The 22,660-nt window shown below is 36.4% G+C and overlaps 1 protein-coding gene and 1 pseudogene across 6 annotated transcripts in view; one reads left to right on the top strand and one right to left on the bottom strand.

The window, feature by feature from the left end:
- The window catches only part of ANK2 (ankyrin 2), an 819,525-nt gene that overhangs the window by 158,389 nt on the left and 638,476 nt on the right, over nt 1-22,660 (top strand). The window lies entirely within an intron of this gene.
- LOC100934377 lies at nt 1,948-4,049 on the bottom strand (annotated as a pseudogene). Its single transcript, XR_002770577.2, has one exon. The product of XR_002770577.2 is annotated as an actin, cytoplasmic 1-like (transcript).

Raw genomic sequence — 22,660 nt, 5'->3', positions numbered from 1 at the left:
GTGAAAGGTCTTCTCTTGGTTGTGTGCTTTCTTCTTGAAGACATTTACCAAGATATGGAGACGATAAGATCTGTATCAGGGAAATGACTGCCAATATTGATGAAATGATGGATCCTTAAAATACTGAGGCATGAGTCTGATAGCATAAGATGGGGGAAAAATAGGCAGATATCTAATTAGGCAAAGAAAGCAAAGGAGGGACTTAATGGTATCCTTTTTTCCTTCCCTCCTTCCATTTCCCCTGAAAACCAAATTATTTTTCCTGCTCTGAGACAAGTTTTTTTGGGTTTGTTTTTGGGTTTTTTGGGCATAATACCATAGTGGTAATATTCTTTTTACCTTCAGTTGGCTACCCAGAGGAGAGGATGGACAACAACTAATGTTCCAGATTCCTGGTTCTCCTCCTGATCTGTATATATTGTACATTATATACAATATACAAGCAAAATTATGGGGCACGTTAAAATGTAAATAATTAGGGACTCCAGATTTATAGCTGGGCACCAGGAAGCCTCAGGGCATTGTTTTCAAATTTCTTGGAATGATTCTCAAGTTATTAGGGGTATAGATATTTCTTGTTATTGGTCAGATCATCAACATACTTTTATGTCATTTACCATCATTTCTGATTTTTCTGTCTGTTATTTATGAAGGGATAAAGTGTTTAGGTTCACCCTGGCTAAAAGTTCAAGTTTTGGGCCTATGGACAATTTGGAGAATCTGGCTGTCTGCTGCTCCTAAGTGGGTATAGATCATATGTAAGCTTTGATTCTCTAAGTAGGGTTAGGGGTGGGTAACAAGAATGAGGTTAAAGGTTTCTAGGTTTAATTTCTTCTTCCAAGGTAGCTGTTTCCTATAGCTTGAGGTAGTTTTTTCTTATAAGCTGAAATAGACATTCCATGTTCCCTAGTAATGTGCCCAGATACTGTCTCTTCTCTCATAGAGTCCTGACATGTCATAGACAGTGTCTAGTTTCAGTTTGTGAATGAGGCCTTCACTGGGCCTAATTTCTTGATTCTCCTATATTCTTACACTTCTTTTCACTTGATAGTACAAACGATCTGCTTTGGATAGAAAGTGATACTAATATGTTGTCTTTGTGGGCCTCTGTCACATTCTGGTGTTATTTGTTGATTTACATTTCTAGGTCTCATGTACCTCATACGATGTGGCTTTCCCTTGTTTTATTATCTTGTATTTTCCTGTGAGGCTGAGATTCTATAAAGAGGTCCCTACCTCTCAAGTACTGTTTTTGACAGAGGATTTAAAGATCATAACTGTCTTTTTCTCTTAGTGTTTGTGGAGTTAGGAAGACCTGTTTCCCATTCCTGATAACAGCAGCGTAATTCTGGCATTGTTTAACAGCTTTGGGCCTGAGTTTTCTTCTCTGTAAAATGGTCATAATAAGACAATAAAAATCTCAAAGGATTGTTTTGAGGAACAAATGTGGTAATGTAAATGTTGAAAACCTTAACACTATAGTCATTATTTTTTTCCCCAAGTTTCTTTAACGTGTGCACTTTTATTTGAAGTGGTCTTAAGTCAGTGTACAGGTAAAGCTCCTCCCCTCCCCCAAGTACTGGCACCAGTATCTCAAAACTTGGTAGGAGACTGTAAAGTGTGCATTCACATCTATGTTGGGGGCAGGGAGAGAGTTTAGGGGGCTATTCTTTATGGCTCTGACAATTTAAAAAAAAGGAACAAGTATTAAGGCAGAAGATACAAAAAGGTTTTTTTGTTTGTTTGTTTTAAAGGATTACATAATTTACATGTAAAGCAATACTAGTACCTTCTCTCCTTTCCCTCTTCCCCTTCCCTCCTCACCTGGATCTTTGTTAAGTAGCTCCTTTGCTCTGTGTATAAGAGCAGGACAGCCTTCATAGAGACAAGTAACTCTCTGTAACAATGCATTATACAATATTTGGAATGACTTTTTAAAAAAGTACAATCAAAGTCCTGAACACACACTGTAGAACTTTGGGGATGTTTTGTAAAATATCGTTTATTACTTAACCCTGAACAGTCACTTCATTTGCGAAAGTCCTAGCATTGCCAGTCTCTTCTAATTCCCAGGGCATCAGAGAACCTCTGGCTACTGACCTTTGCAGTGTCAACTAATTCTACCTGGCTGCCTCCTCTGAGGCCTTCAGAGATCTCTGCCTACGTTTTCTTGAATTGTAGTTTAATAACCAATAGCGTGCTCAAGGACAGCCATGTGCAAATTTAAAGTCTTTATTATATTTGCTCACATAATGCCCTGACTTGTTAACTCCCAAGTGAACACTTGGTCTGTGAGAGACTCACATGTTCACTATCAAGCTCTTTACCTCTCTTGGCTATCCATCAGCTTGGCTCAGCGACCCCAGGATAAAGAGACCGACCTCCCGCTGTGGTGGGCTTAAAAAGGGTCTGTGAGGTCACACACACAGCCAAACAGAGAGGGAGCCATCTTCTCTTACGAAGCTATGGCGATATGACAAGAGTCCTGCCCATGAGGCAGTCCCTAGCCAGAGAAAATTACTTACAGGCCACTCAAACCTCCCGTGGCTCTGTGCTGGCCCATTTAAAGGACCCTTACAATGTTTGCCTCAAATATACTTAGACTGCTCATCACCTTCACCATTCCAGTTTTTAAATCCTGAGTCAAGCGTCAAAACAACCAAAACCAAAACCAAAACAAAACAAATAAAGCCATACCAATCTCATCTCTTTTGGGCAGTTATCATGTCATATCCTTTGAAAAAAAAATCAACCAAACCCCCCCCCCCAAAACCAAAAAAACAAAACATAGTCTATTTAGAAGCATTTGCAGTGGACAATGGAGGGCCCAGATTCATCATATTCCTACTTGCTGATACACATCTGCTGGACAGTGGAAAGAGAGGCCAGGATGGAACCTCCAATCCAGACAGTATTTGTGCTCAGGTGGAGCAATGATCTTGATTTTCATTGTGCTGAGGGCTAGTGCTGTAATCTCCTTTTGTATCCTGTCAGCAATGCCTGGGTACATGGTGGTACCACCAGACAATGCAGTATTACCATACAGATCTTTACGGATGTCAACATCACACTTCATGTTGGAGTTGAAGGTAGTTTCGTGGTTTCCATACCTAAGAAAGATGGTTGGAAGAGAGCTTCTGGGCATTAGAACCGCTTGTTGCCAATGGTGATAACTTGATCATCAGGAAACTCGTAGCTCTTTTCCAGAGAGGAGCTAGATGCCGCAGTGGCCATTTCCTGTTCAAAGTCTAGGGTGACATAACAGCTTCTCCTTGATGTTATGTACAATTTCCCTCTCAGTTGTGTTAGTGAAGCTGTACCCTCTCTCGCTCAGGATCTTCATGAGGTAGTCCATCAGATCATGGCCAGCCAGATCCAGATGGAGGATGGCATGGGGAAGGGCATAACTTTCATAGATGGGCACAGTGTGAGTCACACCATCACTGGAGTCCATCACAATACCAGTGGTACAACCAAAGCCATACAGGGACAGCATAGGCTGGATGGTGACATGCATGGCTGGAGTGTTGAAGGTCTCAAACATAATCTGAGTCATCTTTTCTTTGTTGGCTTTGAGGTTCAGGGGAGCTTCTGTGAGCAGCACAGAGTGTTCCTCAGGGATCACATGGAACTCACTGTAGAAAGTGTGATGCCAGATCTTCTCCATGTTATCTCAGTTGGTGACAATACCATGTTCAATGGGATACTTCAGGGTCAGAATACCTCTCTTGCTCTGGGTCTCATCCCCCACATAGCTGTTTTTCTGGCCCATGCCCATTATCACACCCTGATGTTTGGGGCACCCAGTAATGGAAGGGAACATAGCCCAAGGGGCATCATCTCCTGCAAAGCCAGCTTTGCACATTTCAGAGCCATTGTCAATGGCAAGCAGCAATATCATCATCCATGGGGAACTTTGAAGTGGCAAGTTTAAACCTTTAAGAGAGACAGGAGGTGGTACCGTACCTGGAGGCAGGGGGGAGGCATGTGCATGCTGGATAGAAGAGCTCACAGCTACAAATGTCATTATTATTATTCTGTGCTAACACCATAACTATATCTGTTTTGCTGGAACACTGGACTTTGAGACAGGGAGTCCTGATTTCAAATTTTACTTCAGTCATTTACCATTTGTTATTATGGGCAAGGCACAATGTCCATGCACCTCAGTTTTCTCTGTAAAATGAAGATAATAATCATACTTATCTCCAGAGTTGTTGTGAAAATCAAATGAGATAACATCTATAAAGTCCATTCTAAAGCACCATATGGGATGAAGTGGTGGGGATGGAGTTTTCATAGTTATTAGTATTAGTATTAATTGCTCTCTTATTCTCTTGTGTGTGTGTAAGCTGCTGTCTTTGAGGTGTCATATCCTTTATCCTAGCCATATGTAAACAGTCCCAAGGGATCACATCCATACTGCTTATTTTATTTGAGATACTATTTGTAAACTTCCTTTCTTCTTTTCAGCCACATCTTCTATATGTGAGATCATTGGGAGGCTTTGTTTTTTTTTTTTTTTTTTTTTTTTTTTTTACTATTATTTTTTTACAGGATATATACATGGGTAACTTTACAGCATTAACAATTGCCAAACCTCTTGTTCCAATTTTTCACCTCTTACCCCCCCCACCCCCTCCCCTAAATGGCAGGATGACCAGTAGATGTTAAATATATTAAAATATAACTTAGATACACAATAAGTATACATGACCAAAACATTATTTTGCTGTACAAAAAGAATCAGACTCTGAATTATTGTACAATTAGCTTGTGAAGGAAATCAAAGATGCAGGTGTGCATAAATATAGGGACTGGGAATTCAATGTAATGGTTTTTAGTCATCTCCCAGAGTTCTTTTTCTGGGTATAGCTAGTTCAGTTCATTACTGCTCCATTAGAAATGATTTGGTTGATCTCGTTGCTGAGGATGGCCTGATCCATCAGAACTGGTCATCATCTAGTATTGTTGTTGAAGTATATAATGATCTCCTGGTCCTGCTCATTTCACTCAGCATCAGTTCGTGTAAGTCTCTCCAGGCCTTTCTGAAATCATCCTGTTGGTCATTTCTTACAGAACAGTAATATTCCATAATTTTCATATACCACAATTTATTCAGCCATTCTCCAACTGATGGACATCCATTCAGTTTCCAGTTTCTAGCCACTACAAAAAAGGGCTGCCACAAACATTCGTGCACATACAGGTCCCTTTCCCTTCTTTATAATCTCTTTGGGATATAATCCCAGTAGTAACACTGCTGGATCAAAGGGTATGCACAGTATGATAACTTTTTGAGCATAGTTCCAAACTACTCTCATTGGGAGGCTTTGTGACAATGATAGATTTTTTCATGGATATCTGATAATAAGAAATATATTTATTTCACAACAATGAGTTATTAAATGTTTCTGTCTTGTGAAACACAACATATATTACCCATATATTTAACAGATAGTCTTCAAAACTGGTACATGCTAATAATAGGTAACTTTATATGAGAGCCCTTCAAATCATCTAATACCTTTGCAGTGTAATGGATAACTCACTGGACTTAGAGTCAGGAAATCTGTACTTGGGAGTCAGAAGAACTTGAGCTTGAATCCTGCTTCAGTTCTCTTATTAGATATAACACTAGGCAAATCACTTAGTTTCTTTGAGCCTCTATTATTGTTCATTCATTTCAGTCATGTCTGACTCTTCATGACTCCATTTGATTTTTTTTTTTTTTTTTTTTTTTGGCAAAAATAATGGAGTGGTTTGCCATTTCTCTCTCCAGGTCATTTTTATAAATGAGGAAACTGAGGTAAATAGGATTAAATGACTTGCCCAGGGTCACACACCAAGTATCTGAAGCCACATTTTAACTCAGAAGATGAATCTTTCTGACTTCAGGCCTGACATTTTATCTACTGAACCATGTAGCTTCTTGAGATCTCCATTACTTCAGTTATAAAATGAGGGAGTTGGATTTGATGATTTATGATGTCCCTTCCAGCTCTAGATTTATGATTCTGTTTTTCCCATACAGATTGTGCTGGTAGACTAGTATACTGAAAGTAGTTCATATCACCTGTCATTTTTTAGGGGTTTAAAAAAATGTGTGGTGCCCTGGAAGTGGGTTATGATATAAGCTCAAATGATTAGAATCCCACTATGCTTGTGAACAAAGCCTGCTTATCATGCTCTGCTTTTTTGTGCTTCCTGCAAAATTCTAGTTTCAAGAAACACTGATGGTTTAGCAAAGAGCCCATGGTATTGTGTGGTTTCACCTTTTGTTATTTCAGTGTTTGGTAGTCTAGATAGTTTGATTTTACAAGTCTTTTTCCCACACTATTCCTGTGCTAATTACTGACTAGTGGCTTTTAAAAGTATTTCCTTAATTATTTGTCATCTAGAGAAGGGATTTGGGAGAAGGGAGGGAAAAAAAAATTGGAACACAAGGTTTCGCAAGGATGAATGTTGAAAACTGTCTATGAATGTGTTTTGAAAATAAAAAGCTTTATTAAAAATAATTATTTACTTAGGTCCTTCACCCTAAGAAGTCAGGTCTTTTTGTTTTGAATAGATTCATTAAGTGGAACAGAAAAGAAAATGTTAAGACATTAGAAACGTTTCCAGTTGCCATTCTTCAAATAGATATATATTCCTAAAGATTTATACTCTTGGGTAGGATTTAAGCTTCTCTGCATTCTTCCCTTGTATCACAGCTAGAAAACTTTTCCCTTCTGAGTTTTAATGATTCCATCTTTATTTTTCTCTACATTCCAGAAAATTGACTAAAGTCTGCTGAGGTGTTTCCTTTGCAAACATTTATCTTGCCTTCCTCTGGGGAGTCAGCAAGATTTTTTCAGGATTCTTGGGTTGAAAAATATGATAATAATAATAATAAATAACAAATATAGCTTGTTAAAGTTTTCAGTTTGCTTTTCAAATACATTGTTTTATCGAAATATGCTTAAAAGGATTGTACATATTTAACCTATATCAGATTGCTTGCTGTATTGGAGAGGTGAGAGATAAGGAAAGGAGGAAGAAAATTTTGGAACATAAAGTCTTAAAGAATGAATGTTCAAAATTATCTGTACATGTATTTGAAAAAAAATATTAGCAAAAAAAAAACCCCACACTCCCACAAATATATTATTTTATCCTCACAACAACTCTGGCAGGTAGATGCTATTATTATCCCCATTTTACAGATGAGAAAACTGAGGCTGAGAGATTAAGTGACTTGCCCAAGGACACACAACTACTGTCTAAAATGGAATTCTGGAAAGTTTGAGTCAGGATTTGATTTAAGTGACTTCGTGGCTCCAGGGCACTCTATCTACTATGCCACTTGACTGCCTTTATTTTGATCCTAGTCTTGAGTCTTCTCTTACATTGATTCCCCGTGAATTAGTCTTCTCAGAAGACATTTACACTAATCACAGTCCTTGTCTTGTAACATAGCCATCTTCTATCTAGACATAAGACTTATGGGAAATAATAATGCTAAGAATGTATCTCTTTGGAAAGTCCTCATGAAAGTACTTAATATTCTGAGAGGACAAGTCTGACTCTTGGCTATTCCAAGAAAGAATGATATCAATCATTCTGGTCCAAAATTATGACCCAGGTCAATGTGAGGGTTCAGGGTTGGGTTTGGAATGAAATGAATCATCTGTCAATTAGGATATAAAAAGGAAAAAAAAAATTAGTGTCATGAAAAGAATGTTCAGCAAGGAAGGATTTAATGTCATTTCATTTGACCACAGCTGTGTTTGATTTTGCATTTGCCATTTGGTACCCAAGGACAGAAAGATGCATAGACTCCCATAGCTGGGAGGTGGGGGGGGAGTACATCAAGTCTGAGAATCATTTACTACTTGTCTAGATTACTAGAAAGCTATTTCAACGGTTGGACCTAAAACAAATTATGATTGCAGGATGGTTTTCTTGTCTTTAAGGAAAAACATATGCAAAAGGATCTTTCATGTCTTATAGCTATGGGTTCAACCAAAGTAGATGTTGCATGTACCATAGATGTGTAGAATATGGCTAGTTTCTTGGACATGCACTCTATAGTCAGCTTATTCAGTCAAAACATTGCAAACCCAGCACTGAATTTCTTCTTCATTGACCTTAACATTCTTCAGACATTGGAGAGTCTCCAAAAAGCAGCCTAGAGAATTCTAACAATGATTTTGATGCCATTAGTACTTACCTTCATTTGCTAGGTTGCAAAAAACCCCAGTAGGCACTCTCAGCACTGCCTTCTATACTCATAAATTTTTGTTTTGAGGAGGCATAAGTGGTGAGGGATTCAGTTATGGGTTTCTACTTGCTGCTACTTAACTAGAGTGCGATTGTGTCCCAAAGAAGACAGAAAATTTAGGAATATTGCTTGGATGTGGCAAACTATTTGTGGCTGCTACTTAACTAGAGTGCGATTGTGTCCCAAAGAAGACAGAAAATTTAGGAATATTGCTTGGATGTGGCAAACTATTTGTGGCTTTGATTATAACCTTCCCTTTTATCCCATCCTCTTAATATTGATCAGCCTTTTTATCCAGGTCAGGGTATCCAGTCCTTTCAGAAAGTATAAAGGCATATGCTTTGAACTTTGCTTCTAGAACATTCCAGCTAAACATTAATGTCAAGAATAGCTGAATTTTTAAGTCTTATCTTTATGACCATTTTAGCCTTCATCTAATGCATTCTGTAGATAGAGTTCCTTAGAGAGTAATTGTTAATGAGAATTCTTACTCCCAATCTCATTGATCTTACCCAATTCTTGACTCCAATTCATTTTACTATATTTTCTGTCATGCCAAGAGTTAGTTCTATTTTTTTGTGTATATACTTAGAATCTAGGGGTGAGGTGGAGTTACACTCTTACCTGGGACAACTCTCTTGCTATAATTCAAGTAGTTGACCTTTTTGACCTTTGATCTTGAGACTCCCTAATTCCCACTAATGGTAATATAAATGGCAAAGTGCCACTCATCCTTCCACCTGGATCTATTTGGACATATTCTCCTTCCCCAGTACCTAGAGATTTATAATATTGGGAGAGTGGTCAGCTTTCATTTCTTCCAGCCACTTTCTTTACTGGCTTTCTTTTTTCTTTCTCAATATTAATTGTAAGTAACTGAGAGACTGGTCCTGCTTTTCAGACATCTATAGTTGCCATGATAACAGATCAGTATCTAGGGCAAGAATTCTTAATTAATCTTTTTTTTTTTTAATGTGTGTGTGTGTAATAGACCCTTTTGGCAGTCTGGTGAATCCTTTTCAGAATGTCTTTAAATAACTGAAGAAAAAGCCAAATTTCAGTTAGAGATTTAGATTATTGAAAATATATAATTGCTTTCTCATTTGAGTTCATGAACCTCTGAAATCTAGCCATAATGCCCTTGGAGGTAAATGGAGTCTAGGCTAAAATTCTTGCTCTGTGGAGCACATAATAATGTGGTTCACACCCCTTAAATCTGGTCTTTGTGCATTTTCTTTTCTGACCTCTCAATGCAATCAGAACCTCTTCACTCTTCTTTTATGTTGTAATTAGGGACTTAATATGAAAATCAATATCACTCTGGACATTTCCAGAATAATCTAGTACTTTCAGACACTGTGACAGATGGATTTTCCATTTTTATCATACCCAGCACATCAAATTCATGCCCTCTTATGAGCCTAAGCAGTCTTCACTTCTCTAAATCTGACACCTGCCAGTTTTATAGATAGCAGTAGCATATACCAACTGTGGTTCAAATTTTTCTTCTTCTAGGGTAGTAGTATTGTTTTTGAGTAAAGGCAGCTTTTTTGAATGTAGTTCTTTTAGGTGGAGTTGTAATCCCCAGAGTCTTCCCAAAGATCTCTACCCATTATATGTGGTGATCTAGCAGTCTTCAAGGCAATAGAGGTTTTTTCCCCACATGAAAGATTTTGTCATAGCAAAATATTAACCTCAGGAGGGCTGTTTCTCTAAAATCCTACTGTTTGGCTCTTGTATGATTAATTCTTTGTTTAAATTCAATTTTATTTTTTCAATTAATAATATTTTTCTTCCCTCTTCCACCCTGAAAAAAAGGGGAAAAAAAAAAAAACAAAGCTCTTGTAACAAGCATACACATTCTCCCTATTGGCCATGTTTCCTGGACATCTCTCATTTTTCAAGTTTAATCCATCACCTCTCTCTCAAATGTAGATAGCTATCTTTATCATTAGTCTTTGGGAATCATGTCCCCATTCCTTGTGTATCTTTTTTAAAAATTAGTTTTAAAATCAATCACTTATTTCCTTGGATCTCTTTCTAAGAAATTTGGAAGGTTCTGCAACCTCAGAAGATTCACATGGGGCAACAGTGTGGTATTGTCTAAAGCTTCTTAAACTTTGGGTTGTAATTCCATATGGAGGTCTTGTAACTGATTGTGTAGGGATTGCAAAATTATGATTTGTTATCAGTAAATGTTCGATTTGTATATATATATATATATATATATATATATATATACACACACACACACACATTATATATTTATATACTCAGGATCATATAAAAATTTCTAGGTCAAAAAGGGTTTGCAAGAAAGAGATGGATTGAGGTTGGGAAGATCTGGATTCAAATTCTGTATTAGGTAGTAGTTATATGACCTGGAACAAATCAAATCTATGCGAGTCTCAATTTTTTATAAATAAAATGGGAATCATACGATAGCACTTATCCCAAAGGGTTGTTGTTAGGATCAAATGAGACAATGTAAGTAAATCACTTTGCAAATCATTACATCATTATACAATTATTATTCCTATTGTTCCTTATTCCCTCCCAATAACTTATCAGGATTATACCTACCTGGAATCCAAATCAGTTTGCAATGCCTTCAGACAATTTTTATTCATATTTTTTATTTTTATATCACTTTTATTTCTTAATACATTCTTCCCCTTCCCAGGAAGGCATCCCTTACCTGAAAATATAAAAAAGAAAGAAGGGGAAAAAAAAATCACTTAGCAAAATCTACTAAAACGCCAACCAGGTCTGATAGTTTATGGAATATTCAACACCATAGTCTTTTTTCAATGATACTCTTATCATACTTCAATGCTGTTCCCAAAATTAGATTGTAAGTTTCTTGAGCCCAAAGACTTTTGTATTTTTTGTATTTCTTTATGTCTAGTGCTTGGTGTATAGCTAGTGCTTAATAAATACATGTTGAATAACTGATTTCAGAGGATTTTGCCTTCTCAGTTTTCTGATTTTTTAAACAGATGAGAATCCATTTCCTTAGCTCAAAGTTATTACCTAGGGCAGTATAACTCTGTCTAGGAGTCCCAAAGCCTGCTTTAGTACTCACAATTATTTATCTAGATGTTACTTTTTCTTGTGTAGTAGACATAAGCTTCAATGGATCATCCCAGAGAAGCCCTCAAAATATAACCTTCATATTAGAAATTACCTCATGACATGAAGAACTTGAGAATCAAAGTTTTATAGCCCTTTAGGAATAGTTACAAATTGTTCTCCAGAATGATTGGATCAGTTCACAACTCCACCAACAGTGTATTACTGTTCCAGTTTCCCCACATCCCCTCCAACCTTTATCATTTTCTTTTTGTCATCTTATTCAATCTGATAGATGTGTTATGGCACCTCAGAGTTGTTTGCATTTCTCTCATCAATCGTGATTTAGAGTGGGTTTTTTTTTTAAATCATATGACTATGGATACCCTGTTCATATCCTTTGACCATTTATCAATTGGGGACAGAAGGAAGTTCTTCTAAAAGAAAAGGAAAATAAAGAAGAATTCCTTAAATGAATGACTATTAGTCCCAAAAGACGTCAATAAATCAGTCAGAAAACAATAATTAAGTCTCTATTATATTCCAGGTACTGTGCTAAATGCTGGCAATACAAAAAGAGGCAAAAGACAGTTCCTTTCCTTAAGTTTCATAATCTAATGGAAAAGACAAGCAAACAACTATGTACAGACAAGCTATATACAGGATAAATAGAAAATAATTAGAAGAGGGGAAACATTAATATTAAGGAGGATTGGGGAAAGCTTCAAATAGAAGGTATGATTTTAGCTGACACTTAAAAGAATCCAAGGAATCCAGTAGGTAGAGATAAGGGGGGAGAGCATTCTAGACATCAAGAAAGCCAGAAAAATTGCCCAGAGCTGAGAGATAGAGTATTTTATTTGAAAAAAAGATCAGGAAGCCCATGCTATTGTTTCAAAGAGTATATGAAGAGACATTAGATGTAAGTAGTAAGACTGGAAGGACAGGAGTAAGTCAATTAAGTTCCTTTTTATGTCCTGTCCAGAATAGAAGGATTCCCCCCATTTTCTGATACCTGTCTTATTATTCTATCTTCCAATCAAAAGGGAGAATGATGTTGCCTTTTTGTCCTCACTCTATAACTTTTGATCTTTCTTTATGATATTCCCAGATCTTTAGGAAAGTTCAGTTTCTTATGTGAGCTTAAAGATCAAATTCTTGGTGTCTCTAGCATAAAATGAAAACTTCTTCGGATTTTGAAGCCCTTTATCAGATAAATCCAGCCTACCTTTTTGGATATATTTCACATTAGTCCCTAGTAAAACAGGCTTACTTGCTGTTCCCCATTCTTGGCATTCTATTTTGTACCCAGAGTGAGGAATCAATTCTTTCACATCTCCAGAGGCATCAAGGTTTCTTTCTAGGTATTCCCAGCAACAGATTGACTACTAATCTCTAGGAAAATGACTAGAATCCTAAGAGTCCCTATCACCAATGAGTAAGAGGGGGAAGAGAGTTCCAATGTAAAGAAATATTTTGTGTTAAGAATTCATCCAGTTAAACATTTATAAGTGCTTAGAAAAACATTCTGCTCAGCACTGGGAAAAGTGAAATAATTTGATAAGATATGGTCCTTGTCCTTTTTGGGTTTATAGTAAGATGGGGATAAAAAATAAATACAAATAGCTAGAAATGTACAATATTGCCTGTTGAGTAACCCCTTTCTCCACTTTCTTGTTTGAATAATGACTGCCTATACTAACACTTTAAGCAAAAACATCTTCAGATGTGAAGGATGTTGATGGATAACATAACTTGTTTATTTTAACATTAATTTCTTATTTTCTCTCTAATCCTTTTCCTATTAAAAACAAAACAAACAAACAAGCAAAATCCAAGCCCTTTGACAATAGATGTGACTACTTAAGTAAAACAAATTCCTTTTTTGGCCACATTTATAAATGCATGTCTCATTCTTTATCTGGAATTGATGGACATATTTAATAGGGTTAGTCTTAATATCTTTCTGGCTATTCCTCAAACTTATACTCTCCTTGTTTTCAGTGGACCCAGGAAATATCAAATGAGTAATTTATGTTATTTCAATGATTATCATAATATAGGACCACAGCTTACATTATTTGCATATTAGCAAGTATTCAGGATGGTCTTATTCATGTGGCTTCTTTCAATTCATCCCTATCAGTTCACCCAGCTATTTCAAGGAAGTTATACATGTCCAGAAATTAGTGTATTGCCCATTCTACTGGTTTTGCACATTTTTCTTTTGAGCTCAATTATGAAAAAGATGGTTGCTATGTGACTGTGATATACTTACCACTATTTGCTTTGAGATAGAATGCTGTCCTGTTGACTTGGCTAAGCTTAAAATGTTGTCAGATTCATTGGTGAAAGAAATTGGCCAAATGCCTACTTGGGTGGCTGTAAATAACCCCAAAAGAGATGTAATTCATTATTCAATAGAGCCTGGTCTTTCAAAAACTAATCCAGGCACTATTAGTTCTAGTGTGTTCTCTCTCTCCCTCTCCCCCCTCCCTCCCTCATCTGAAGCGGGTAGAGGGTGGGGGAAAGCACAGTTCAAGAATTTGTTTTGGTCAACTATATGTATTTGTTGTAAGAATTTGTTGGGGGAAAGGCAGGAAGTAAAAGAAAGAGAAATTGGATTTTGTTTAATTGAAAAACATTAATTTAAAAGATAAATATTCTCACTGTATAGTGTGGGAAAGCTTGGATGAATTGTGAGTAGTGCTAACATTTCTTTCAAGAAAGATTTTTTTTTGCTTGTTTTAAGAAAATGTAATACATTTTGATCAGATCCATATAGACAAAAAGAAAAGTGGATAGAAAGCTAGTCTCAGAATTAAGAATATCTGGATTACATTGTTTCCTCTGACATATATTGACTGCAATCCTGGACAAGGCCCAATCTCTAAGTGCTCACTCAAAGACTGTAAATTTCAAGGTGAGGATGACTTGTATTGGTAGAGGGAATTTCCTTACTGGAAGCATTGCTTTTTATTTTTTTCCTCCTCCCTACACAAAAGCTGGCTGTTATGTGCCCCAAGATAGGTGGAAAGATGGCCTTTTAGAGTCACTTAATGTTGTTACTTACTCTTTGTTCTTAAAGAGAGCCAATGGTTTTACGTGTGATATCTTGACTTGAGTGAATTGGGTTTGAGTTTGAGTCATCAGCCTTGTCCTCTTTTCCCTGAGTAAATTAGAGGCCAGTCAGTGCAAGACAAAGATCAAGATGACTGGCGATAGCTTCGGATGCAGTTGGTGATCTTAGTCTTTCTGAATTAAAGTCTTTGTTTGTCTGAGGCTATGCCCATTCAATGATTCAGGATTAGGTAAGAGTTATGACAAAAATATGGCCCAATTAACCATTACCTACCATGAGTCTGGTAGGGGAAAACTCTTAGAGTTTTTGGACTGAACAGAAAACAGTTACTATTTACAGTCATCCTAAACCATTAAAGCCTAAACAATAAGCCACAGAAGTTTGGACTGGAGCTCATTATTCGCCATTCAGTGAAAATTAGAATGATTTGGGCTTAAAGAGTGGTTAAGTAACTCCATTTAAACCATAATGGGCTTTTTTAAAACCTGTTTTTCAGAGCTATATTTCAAGAAATAAAAAAAAAAACCCTGTAAAATTATAAGACAAAAGTAAATTGTCTCAGTTTCTTAAAAAAAAAATGAAGAAGTCAGAAAAAGGAGGAGGAAGAGAAAGAAGAAGAGGAGGAGAAATCAGAAAAGGAGGGGGAGGATGAGGTAGCAGCATTATTGGAAGTGGTGATGATCTGTGGTCCTTTGAATAAGTTCCTCAAAGTACATAGTCTAGGGCAAAGCTTCTTTAACTATGGGTTGTAACCCCATATGGGGTTATGTAATTAAATGTAGGGGCTATGAAATTATGCTTTATTATCAGTAAATATTTGATTTGCATACCCTATTTGGAGAATTTACTTGAAACAAGATGTTAACTTAGTGGAATTGATGAGATAATTGTTCTCTACTTCACATTGTAATGCTGGAGAAACTGAGGCAAGATGGAGATTAGAGAGTATTTAATAATTTATTAAATGGGGGAGATTTACTGGGACCAAATGGATCCATGGTTTGGTCCTTTATCCTTTGCGAAGCAGAGAAACTGAGTCAGGATTGGGTCATGATAATTAGAGAAACTGAGAACTGTGGCATAACAAAATATATACTTAATACTTAGCATGGTGATGTAATGGTTCTCTAAGTTCATACATAATCAGTATCCTGTAATGATGTAATTACAATAAGATTTATAAGGGCTAACAAGGACAGAAAGAGAGACATTCCATCTCTGCTTATAGAGCAGCAATAGTGCTCAAGACATCCTAAGAAGGGCAACCTCACAGCTTATCAGAGGCTCTAGGGGAGAAAAGTGAGGCTTGAAGTTGCTACTAGGATACAGAAAGGATTCAGATTTCTGAGCAGAGTTATCAGTATGCACAGTTAGACCATCAAGGCAGGCAAAACCCAAACTTTTAGAGGCCTGATACCAAACCGCAAGGCAAAACCCAAACTTTTAGAGGCCTGATACCAAACCACAAGGTTCTTTGAGAATGCTGAAATAATAATTAATGGGGCTACAGGAGTAGAGAGACTGCCAGTCCCAAGACAGGTGTCTGTATCTTGGAGATTTCCTAAAAAATAGGCCCCAAAACTGTATCTGCCAGGGCAATGCCAACAGAATAAGGGGTTCCAAAGCTAAAGCATAACCAACAATCGTAGTCCAGTAAATTTAAATAATTAGCCAAGCAGAGAGTAAAAACAAAAAAGGACTGCTTAAAGGACTTCGATTCAATCTGAACTAGTGAGATAGGGGGTGGGCCAGAAGTGCCTAAAGTAAAGTGAACAGAAAACTAAGGGTTCCCATTCTTTCAGGTATTTTTGAGAAAATCCACCAATTTCCTCAATTTCCTATCTCTTCCTCCCCTTTTTTCTCATGGAAAGAAATGATCAAATAACCATCCCATATATAAATGCCAAGAGTGAATCAAAATTCCTATACGTAACAATAGGGTTTCCTAAAAATCCCTCAAACATAACAGCAATAATTACACAATTGTAACTATTTCCAACCCAAATCTTAAACACACAGTAATAGATGATCCAGTCAGGGTTTAACAGTCATTCATCAACCATTCCCAAATTCCCCCATATCAATCCAAAGTACACTAGGAGCAGGTGCTTGATGCTGAGGATAGGTAGAAACTCTCATCTAAGGAGGGGGTGGGTGTGGTGTGCTGACAATCAAAGCTGATCTAGGTTCCAAATATAGCTGTAATTTGACTAAAATCTAGAAAAAAAACAAAAATAAAACAAAACAAAAAAACAAATCTAACAAATAAAGGTTAGAACGGTCTGAGATAGAAAGACTGGTTTACAAGGACTGCTACAAGATGTGGGGAGGCCAAAATAGATTGGCCAGCAGCTTCCTATGTAAGGAGACATGCTTGTCTCACAGGACGGGCAAAAGGCTGTCAGCTATAGTCACCCCCCCCCCAAAAAAAAAAACCCCAAAACCCAAAACAAAACAGCAGTTAGGTCTCACAAACCACTGTGCTAATCATCCTCTCATTATTTAGAAAATTTTTAAAAACCTGAATATCTACAGACACGAATATCCAGTAACAGACAAATGACTAGGCTAAATACTTATTTGCTTAAGTATTTAGGATATAATGATGACATATAACCAGATTGGAAACAGCAAGGTATGGCATAATTGGATTGCATTAACGATTCTTATTTACTATTGCTCTGATTATAGAAATCAGTCACAGGAGGAAAAAGTGCAGGGACATAAACTATAATATAACATAAGCAGTTAAAACTCAACCTTCAGCAAGACAGGATAAAATAGCCTTAACCCAGTTTTATTCCAGTTAATTGTCCCACTAACTGTCAGAGAGTGGAGCTTTAAAACTCCCAAATAGCATTAACGATAAGCCCATGAAATTTTATCTCCAATAACAAATCCCATTAACCAAAGTTTCAGATAAATCCCAAACAGGTATTTACCATAACCTTATCTTGATAACAGTAAGAAATTTTTCCAAGTTCACAACTTAATTTTCATATCTAAGTAGATGTTTCATAAATGAACATTATTATACATATAACATTATATATACACATATAAATCAGTTTGCTTTTAAACTATCCAATACATAGAAAAATATCCCAAATTGCATATTGTCCATAACAGAAACATTTCCAAAAAGACAAGAAAAATTATTTTCAGAAGCCGTTTAAATGACCTCAGGATAATCCAATATAATCAATTAAACTTATACAGAATATCTTACACAGAATATCCAAATACCACATAAAAATCTGAGAGATTTTTAAAAGTATTAAACTTTTAGAAATAACCCTACTAAATTATAGATCACATTTATGACCATATTCCTTAACCAAGGAAACTATTATGTATCTAAAGAAACAAATATTCAGTCAATTAATTTAAAAGTAGGCCTGTCTTGTAATATCACTTGCCAGAGCCAAACCTCTGCAGAAAGTGGCAGGAACACACTTACTGGGGGATTTCATGGCCTCCCTTCTATATCAGGCTTAATTGGAGAAAGGGGATTTCACATGGCCTCCCTTCTGCCCTTCCCCCTTTCCAAGTGGCATTTCTCCTAACTCCCAACACCTACTCAACATTTCTCCATCCTTCCATTAAAAACGTTCCTTTCTTTTCCTACTTAACTCTTCTCTTTTCTTTAGCTATATACTTTAAACAATTCCCAATTCTACAACCTTTCTAACTAGATGCTCCATTGCTAAAGTAGCAGAGAGCAGTGGGGGGATGAGCTTAATCTTCACCTTTGAAAACAAAAGATCCTGTTTCTCTCTATTCCACCTAACTTCTTTTTCACATGTACATTTTCCTTCTTGTTTCTCCCTTTCAAAATTAAGATTCACAATACAGTGAATAGCTAAATGACTCCATAAAACCCACATGTTCAGCAGAGCTGGATTTAAAGCATAACTTATAATGTTAGCAAATTACTCAATGTGTTTCAGAAAGTAACATACTTTACCTAATTAGAGGCACATGACCCCTTTCAGGCAAGTTAACAGAACAAGCTATTGTTAAACTCAAGATAACCAAATCTAGCCTACACAGGCAACAATAAAATTATTTCCCACCATTTAAAAACTGCCCAAAAGGATAAGTTTTGTTTTGTTTCACTTCAGTTTAAACTAGTTCTCCAAAACCTTTCCCCAGTTTTCAAAGCAATTAGCATAAACTCTTTTGTTCTCCAGAGGCCTTATCTGCCCAACCCAGCCTAGGTTAGGCTTGAATTTTAAACTGCTTCAAAGAAAAACCCATCTGCCAGTTTTAAAATAGCCAAGATTTTCTATTCCTTTTACTTACAGATCAGTGCAACAGGTTAAGGAGTTAGAAATCACAAGCAATTTTTATACTAAGCACAGTTGCAACATTGAAATAACCAATTCTTAATCATTGTTCTGAAAACTTTAACACAGCTCTTTAACTTAAACAGACAGACAAGTCACACAAAGCAGAACACAAATCACACAGACATAGACTGCACAATTACAACATTAAATAAAACATTTAATACAAAAAACCAGATAGTGCCCCAAAAGGCACTCAGAATCAGATCAGATCAGATGTGTCTTAGAAGACAACCAAAACAGAGGGTATTATCCAGCGGCCTGGAATGATACCATTTTCAGAATTCAATGCCCGTCAGCATTTTATTATTCTGAGAATCCAGATGCTAGTACAGACAGACAGAGGAGGTAAACAAATCAGATTATATCCTAAGACATCCAGACTTACTCTCCTGTGGCCAAAATGAAGGTGTCCACCATTGGGTGTGGCTGTGGCTGAAAGCTGTTCTCCTCCCTGGAGACTCTGGAAAAATATCCAGAGGGCCAGCCTCTCCAGGCCAAGAACCCAGATCTTCAACCATCCCAAGGCCCAAGGCGGAGACCCAAAGTTCTCTAATCTCTAATTTCTAATCCTGCTCTCATATTTTACTGGGAAGCTTCCAAATGTAAAGCTGGAGAAACTGAGGCAAGATAGAGATTAAAGAGTTTTTAATATTTTATTTGAAAGGGAGAGATTGTGCTGGTGGCATGTTGCCCCCAAGGCTGATGTCCAAAGCATCCAGCAGCTAATGTGTGCTTCCCATGAAATATATATACACGTACCAGCTACCAGGGGGGTAGACCAAGGAAGGGGTGGAGTCAGAGCACTGAGATGGGGAACAGACTATCAGTCCGGTTCTAACGGGGGAGGCACCTGACTTTCTGATAAATAAGGAAGGCCTGAGGTCAAACAGGCAGAACAATTCAGGGAAATTGAGGTAGAACATTTAGGGAAACTGAGTCAGAATAATAAACTATGGCACAACACACAATAAACTATGGCACAACACACTATGGGGGAAACTGGTTTAGACTGGGAGACTGAAGGACATAATAAAGACTTTGGACTCTTCCTGACCATTCTCGTGGTGTTTATCCTGCTGAGACCAAAGCCCCCCTGAAGGACCTTCACAAAGCTAGCCCAAATGTTATACTTATTTACTTGGAGTCACATAAAAACTTCTTAGCCTATAAGGGGTCATGAGTGGTAAAATTTAAGAAGCTCTAGTATAGAGATGGAGACAGAGATGGTAGACATATCATATATCCTTGCTAGAAACAATAGAGAAAGAAACTAATAGAATGTAGGCTTCTTGAGGACAGGGACTATTTTATTTTTTATCTTTGTATCTTCAGATCTAAGCACAGTACCTGGTATATGGGAGGTACTTAAATACTTCTTGAATTGAATTGAATTTCTGGAGCATAGCTGAGGTAATTCTTCTTTCCAAGATTTATGTGTCAAATGGAGTTTTTCAGGAAAATAGTTCTAGTATTTGATCTAATGTTATAGTAATTGATCTAGAGATCAATTTAATAATGCATATTTCTCACCCACTCTTGCTATTTCCTCTCCTTGTATCTTTTTTCTTTTACATTTTCTGATCTCAATTTTATGTTCTGAGGTAAACAATATTTTTCTTTTGAAATTTGACTGGTTGGTTTCCGTAAGAGGCTTGATATTAACAACTGGAAAGGCCTAAGTGAGCCTACTTATGGAAAACTTTTATTAATAAGAAAAAGTAATAATTTGCTGGTGTTTCAAAAACACCAACAGAAGCTTTTACTATGCTTTTATGCTTTCTGGAGAATAATGATGTTCTAGGCTGCATCTTTATTCATTCTTCAAGATCTCCTCTATCAGTTATAGCAATAGGCTAAGTTACCCACATTGTATATTCCCTCTTTCCTCCATTTTATCATTGAAATATCTTTTAAGGAAATGCTAAGTTAGGGGGGAAATACTATATCCTTCCCCTCTACTCTAAATAACATTAAGACTTTTGTATATTCTCATATTAAGGTAGGGAAATTCAAAATAAGAATATTAATTAGGGTCAGTGCATCTTACCTCCAGAATTGAAAGGTGCATTTCTGTTAAGTCTAAGAGGAGTAATACAAATGTTGTGTATTGGTTGTGCTTTCTAATGTTCAATAATTATATGATTGGATTTTTGCAGTGATGAGGAACCAAGGTGGTACCATAGTGCACCTGGTGCTGGGCCTGGAATCAGGAAGACATCTTCCTAAATTCAAATTTGGTCTCACACTTTTACTAGCTGTGTGATCCTGGGCAAGTCTCTTAACCTTGTTTTGTTTGTGCCAGTTCCTTATCTATAAAATGAGCTGGAGAAGAAAATGACAGACAAACTACTCTAGTATCTTGGTGGGGGAAAAAAAAAAATCAAACCTCTAACCAAAAAAACAAATGGAGTCACGAAGAGTCAGAGAAAGCTGAAATTATTTAAATAAAAACAAAATATATAGTAACTATTATAATTTTTCTGTGACCAATTTTTGTTATTTAAAAAAAATTTTTTTAGCAAAACAAATTCCTATATTGATCATTTCCACAATATGTCTGTCTTTATCATAGTCCTCATTTATTAGGACTCTGTTATGAAATTATGCTCAATTTAAAAATAATTATTATTGGTATTCCAGAGGTCTACAGATCTGAGGGTTAGAGAATTATCACCAGATTGGACACAGGGAAATTAAATGACTGGTCTAGTATTACACAGCTAGTAAGCATCTGAGCCACGATTTCTGTTCCTAAGATGTTCTACACAGTATCCACTCTCTTACTTAGATGTTTTTAAAGACAGAATGAGGATTAAGACTTGTGAAAGGCTGAAGCTCCAGGATGACTTCCTTATGGTCTCCATTCTTGGCAATCTAGATATTTGTAAGCCAAAAAGTTCTTAAATGTTGCTTTTAAAATTGGTGCAATCAAGTTATTATCAGCTGCTTGTCTGCAGCTTTGTATGAACAGCTTGGCTGATGATCCCAAGTGGCTGTAGTACCCTGGCCATTACTATAGCCACAGGTGTATCATATTTTTTTATGAATTTCTAATCTGATGGTTAAATGGAGTCAAGTGTTGGACTTTCACTTGTAAAATGATAAAGATTCAAATTTTAAAACATCATGAGATTTTAGAGGCATGCTCAGTTGGCTTTGGTTTGTGTGAAAGCTGGGTTTCATTAGTTCTAGAATTTCCCTGATTAGGGCCAATTAAAGCTTTAACTTTTGGAATGCTAAGAAGTGCAGCTGTAGTTCAGAATCCTTGTTTTAAAAAAATGAAATTTAAACAAATAAATGAACAAAGAAGCAAAACTATTGAAATAAAAGATTTAGAATCTCTTTAAAAAAAATCCTTTGAGGACATTCTCTTTCTAAATGAAAGAAAGCATCCCCATTCACGAACCAAATACTTAGCTATGCAGTTCCTGTGTCCAGTTGTTTTCAGCTGGTCAAGTGTGCCTTTGGAATTGTTTTATCCCCTTGATTCAGAAGAGATGGTCAAAGGAAGAAGTAAATGTTTTCAGCTGGATTAAAAATTAAAGCAAACCACTTGCTCTAGAAGAGTTTCTTGAGTTTTCCTATAAATTCCATAAAATATCAAATTGTACATACTTTACATTGAAATAAAACATTTAGAACTGATTTATTTATTAGAATTATCTTATAATTTTTATTCTTTCATATCCTGATCCACACATGTTCTGTTTATCCTAGAACAAAAAGTTAGAAAATTATCTAGTTATTTTTCTATCTTATTTCAGGAAAAAATGTAATTTAGCACAGCATTGGTTCAAAAGTAAGAGAATCAGATTTAGAACTAGAAGAGATTCTACAGTCCTTTTATTAATCTCTCAGTTAATAGACAAGGTTAAGAGGCTTGCCCATATA

Source organism: Sarcophilus harrisii, chromosome 6 (genome assembly GCF_902635505.1).
Source record: "Sarcophilus harrisii chromosome 6, mSarHar1.11, whole genome shotgun sequence".
Taxonomy (NCBI): Eukaryota; Metazoa; Chordata; class Mammalia; order Dasyuromorphia; family Dasyuridae; genus Sarcophilus; species Sarcophilus harrisii.
Note: the sequence above shows the minus strand (reverse complement) of the source record. Positions and strands in the feature narration are given on the sequence as shown.